The sequence below is a fragment of the Phyllostomus hastatus genome, unplaced genomic scaffold, assembly GCF_019186645.2.
Source record: "Phyllostomus hastatus isolate PE091 unplaced genomic scaffold, TTU_PhHast_1.1 phas_scaffold_60, whole genome shotgun sequence".
In the NCBI taxonomy this organism is placed as follows: domain Eukaryota; kingdom Metazoa; phylum Chordata; class Mammalia; order Chiroptera; family Phyllostomidae; genus Phyllostomus; species Phyllostomus hastatus.
Window position 1 is genome coordinate 2,982,619 of NW_025334038.1, and position 5,450 is coordinate 2,988,068.

Here is a 5,450-nt window from a genome sequence, read left to right on the forward strand (position 1 = left end):
CTCCAGTTAATCCAAAACCATGTAGCACCTTCTCATGGCCCACCAGCAAGAGTCCTTTCACCCCTTTCCTTCCCAGCAAGGTCTCTCCTATTTCCTAAGCCACATGGCAAAAGGGAGCACCCAAAGCCCCATGTCCCAACCATCCAGCATGGCTGCTGCACCTGGGTTTAAATCCCAGCACCAATCTTCTTCTGAATCCCCATTTCTGACTCCTCCCACAATCAGTTACACATGCCAGCATTCCCATATTTTTCCAGTCTTTCTTGGCTGTCATAGTAAGTCTAGGCAGGCCTGGCCCCATGGTGTGGAGACAATCATCTCCAAGCTCTCACACAGGAACTGCAACCAGGGGGGGTTGCCTCCCAGTTACATCCTGGGTGGAAGTGACTCCCATCCCCCCCTGCTCAAAGCATGGCCACAGCTATTTAACATATCTATGAAATCAGTTAAAGGTTATAGATATGTTAAATGACCATGACTGAGGTTATTTGCAAAATTGTTGCTATGCAAAACAACTTTCAATGGCCCTGTTCTATGTGTCCCATCCCCCAGTTCAGACCTGGATGAGAATATATATATATATATATATATATATAATTTTATTTTAATAGTTGTTCAAGTACAGTTTTCAGTCCTTTACTCCCATCCCAACCCACTCACCCATTCCTCCCCAAACTCCCTCCCATTTCTACCCCCTCCCCTAGTTTTTGTCCATGTGTCCTTTATATCTGTTCCTGTAAACCCTTCCCATTCTCCCCTGAAATTCCCCTGAAATTCCCACCACTCTCCCCTCTGGTCACTGTCAGCCTGTTCTCTATTTCAGTGTCTTTGGTTATATTTTACTTGTTTGTTTGTTTTGTTGTTTAGGTTCCTGTTAAAGGTGAGATCATATGGTATTTGTCTTTCACTGCCTGGCTTACTTTGCTTAGCATAATGCTTTCCAGCTCCATCCATGCTGTCACAAAGGGTAGGAGTTCCTTCTTTCTTTCTGCTGCATAGAGTTCCATTGTGTAAATGTACCATTGTTTTTTCATCCATTCATTTACTGATGGGCACCTAGGTTGCTTCCAGCTCTTGGCTATTGTAAATTATGCTGCTGTGAACATTGGGGTGCATAGGTTCTTCTGAGTTGGTGTTTCAGGGCTCTTAGGATATAATCCTAGCAGTGGAATTGCTGGGTCAAAAGGCAGATCCATTTTTAGTTTTCTGAGGAAATTCCATAAGGTTTTCCATAGTGGTTGTACCAGTCTGCAGTCCCACCAACAGTGCACTAGAGTCCCCTTTTCTCCACAACCTCTCCAATACTTGTTGTTTGTTGCTTTGTTTATGCTGTCCATTCTGACCAGTGTGAAGTGGTATCTCACTGTGGTTTTAATTTGCATCTCTCTGATAGCTAGCGATATTGAGCAACTTTTCATGTGTCTCTAGATCCTCTATATGTCCTCCTTGGAGAAGAGTCTGTTCAAGTCCTTTGCCCATTTTTTAATTGGATTCCTTGTCTTCGTAGAGTGCAGTCGTGTAAGTTCTTTATATATTTTGGAGATTAAACCCTTGTCTGAGGTATCATTGACAAATATGTTTTCCCATACAGTTGAAAATCTTTTTATTTTAATACTGTTTTCTTTAGCTGGGCAGAAGCTTTTTATTTTGATGAGATCTCATTTGTTTATTCTTTACTTTATGTCCCTTGCTCTAGGGGATATATCAGTGAAAATGTTGCTGCGTGAAATATCTAAGATTTTCCTGCCTATGTTCTCTTCTAGGACTTTAATGGTGTCATGGTTTATATTTAAATCTTTTATCTACCTTGAATTTATTTTTGTGTATGGTGTAAGTTGGTGCTCATGTTTCATTGTTTTGCACGTAGATGTTCAGGTTTCCCGACACCATTTGTTGAAGAGGCTATTTTTACTCCATTTTATGTTGCTGCCCCCTTTGTCAAATATTAATTGACCATAGAGACTTGGGTTTATTTCTGGGCTCTCTGTTCTCTTCCATTGGTCCATGTGCCTGTTTTTATGTCAGTACAAGGCTGTTTCGATTACAGTGGTCTTGTAATACAGTTTAGTATCAGGTACTGTGATCCCTCCTACTTTGCTACTCTTTCTCAACATTGCAACACCTATTTGGGGTCTTTTATATAGTTCCCTATATAATTCCATATAAATTTATATAGATCCATATAAATTTTTGAAGTGTTTGTTCTATGTCTGTGAAATATGCCATTGGTACTTTAATAGGTATTGCATTGAACGTGTAAGTTGCTTTGGGTACTATGGACATTTTGATGATGGTAATTCTTCCAATCCATGAGCACGGTATATGTTTCCATTTGTTTGTGTCTTTCTTGATTTCTTTCTTTAGTGTTTTGTAGTTTTCTGAATACAGGTCTTTTACCTCCTTAGTTAGGTTTATTCCTAGGTATTTTATTTTTCTTGTTTGCTATATCAAATGGGATCTTTTTTCTTGATTTCTGCTTCTGCTGTTTCATTGTTGGTATACAAAAATGCTTTTGATTTCTGGATATTGACTTTGTATCCCGCTGTTTTGCTAAATTCACTTATTAGGCCAAGCAGTTTTTGGCGGAGTCTGTAGGATTTTCTATGTACACTATCATGTCATCTGCAAACAGTGAGAGTTTTGTTTCCTCCTTTCTGATTTGGATGCCTTTTATTTCCTTTTCTTCTCTGATTGCTGTGGCTAGGATGTCCAATACTATATTGAATAGAAGTGGAGAAAGTGGACAGCCTTGTCTTGTTCCTGATCTTAGTGGAAAAGATTTTAGTTTCTGCCCATTGAGTATGATGTTGGTTGTAGGTCTCCCATATATGGCCTTTATTATGTTGAGGAATGCTCCCTCTATTCCCACTTTGCTGAGTGTTTTTATCATAAATGGGTGCTGTACCTTATCAAATGCTTTTCTGCATCTAATGATATAACCATGTGATTTGTGTCTTTGCTTTTGTTTATGTGATGTATTACAATTATTGATTTGTGAATAACGTGCCATCTTTGCATCCCTGGGGTGAATCCCACTTGGTAATGGTGTATGATCTTCTCAATGTACTGTTGGATGCAGTTTGCCAATATTTTGTTGAGGATTTTGGTGTCTATGTTCATCAGCGATATTGGCCTGACATGTTCTTTCTTTGTTGTGTCTTTATGTGGTTTTGGGATTAGGATGATGCTGGCTTCATAGAAAGAGTTTGGGAGTCTTCCATCTTCCAAAGGATTTTGAATATTTTGGAGTGGTCTGTGAAGGATAGGGGTTAGCTCTTCCTTAAATGCTTTGTAGAATTCTCCTTTGAAACCATCTGGCCCAGGGCTTTTGTGTGTTGGGAGTTTTTTGATTACTGCTTCAATTTCATTTGCTGTTATTGGTTTGTTCAGGCTTTCTGCTTCTTCTTCATTGAGTTTTGGAAGATTATATTTTTCTAGAAATTTGTCCATTTCACCTAGGTTTTCAAATTTCTTGGCATACAGTTCTTCATAGTAAATTCTTACAATCCTTTGTACTTCTGTGGTATCAGTTGTAATCTGTCCTCTTTCATTTCTGATTGTGTTTATTTGGGTCCTCTCTCTTTTTTTTTCTTGATGAGCCTGCTTAAAGGCTTGTTGATTTTGTCTATTTTTTCAAGAACTAGCTCCTGGATTCATTGATCCTTAGAATTGTGCTTTTAGTCTCTGTCATTTAATTCTGTTCTGATCTTAGTTATTTCCTTCCTTCTATTTTCTCTGGGCTGTTTTTGTCATTGTTCCTCGAGTTCTTGTAGATGTAGGGTTAGGTTGTTTGTTTGAAATGTTTCTATCTTTTTTAGGTAGGCCTGTATTGCTATGAACTTCCCTCTCAGGACTGCCTTTGCTGTGTCCCGTAAGTTTTGGGTTGTTGTGAGTTCATTTTCATTTGTTTCCAGAAACTTTTGAATTTCTTCCCTAATTTCATTCTTGACCCATTCATTGTTTAATAGCATGCTATTCAATCTCCATGATTTTGAGTGTTTTGGGTTTTTCTCCTTGGGGTTGGTTTCTAGTTTCAGTCCCCTGTGATCTGAGAAAATGCTTGGTATGATTTCAATTTTCTTGAATTTGTTCAGGCTTGTTTTGTGTCCTATCATGTAGTCTAGCTTTGAAAATGTTCCATGTGCATTTGAAAAGAATGTGTTTTTAGCTTGTTTGCGATAGAGGGCTCTATGTAGATCAGTAAAGTCCATTTCATCTAGGGCATTGTTCAATGCCACAATATCTTTGTTGATATTTTGTTTGGAAGATCTGTCCATTTTTGACAGTGGGGTGTTAAAATCCCCCACTATAATTATGTTGCTGTCAATATCTTTCTTGAAGTGCTCCAAGATTTTCTTTATGTATTGGGTGCTCCTATGTTGAGTACATATATATTTACAATGTTTATTTCTTCTTGGTGGATTCTTCCCTGGGGTATTATGAAGTGGCCTTCTGGGTCTCTTGTTATAGACCTTTTTTGGAAGTCTATTTTGTCTGATATGAGTATTGCTACCCCAGGTTATTTTTCCTGCCCGTTTGCATGGAAAATTTGTTTCCAGCCCTTTACTTTCAGCCTGTGTGGATCTTTTGTCCTGAGGTGGGTCTCCTGTAGGCAAAATATGTGTGGGTCATGCTTTCTTGTCCATTCACTATTCTACATCTTTTGATTGGAGCATTTAATCCGTTTACATTTAAGGTTATTACTGATAGGTACTTATTCATTGTCATTTATGTACCTGTGTTTCTCTCTCTCTCTCCCTTCCTTTTCTTAAAGCAGTCCCCTTAGCATCTCTTGCAGAGCTGGTTTGGAGGAGGTGTATTGTTTTAGCCTCTTTTTGTCTGGGAAGCTTCTTATTTGGCCTTCTATCTTGATTGAGAGCCTTGCTGGGCAAAGTAGCCTTGGTTGCAGGCCTCTGGTTCTCATTACTTGGACTGCCATTCTCTTCTGGCTTGGAGCATTTCCATTGAGAAGTCAGCTGCTCACCTTACTGGGGCTCCCTAGTATGTTACTTCCTCTTTCTCCTTTGCTGCCTTTAAGATTCTCTCTTTGTCTTGAAATTTGCCATTTTAATTATGATGTGTCTTGAGGTGTGCCTCTTTGGGTTCCTCTTGATTGGGACTTTCTGTGTTTCCTGGATTTGTGTGACTTTTTCTGTCATCAAATTAGGGAAGTTTTCCATCATTACTTTTTCAAATAGGTTTTCTATCCCTTGCTCTTCTTCTTCTCCTTCTGGTATCCCTATTAAAGGATATTATTATGTTTCATATTGTCCTGCATTTCTCTTAATCCCTCTTTGCTCTTTCTGAGCCTCTTCTCCTTTTCTTGCTCTTTCTGGGTGTGTTTTTTGTACTTCATTCTCCAGCTCACTGATCTGATCTTCTGCTTCACCGATCCTGCTTTTGATTCCTTCTACTGTGTTCTTCAGTTCAGAAATTGTGTTCTTCATTTC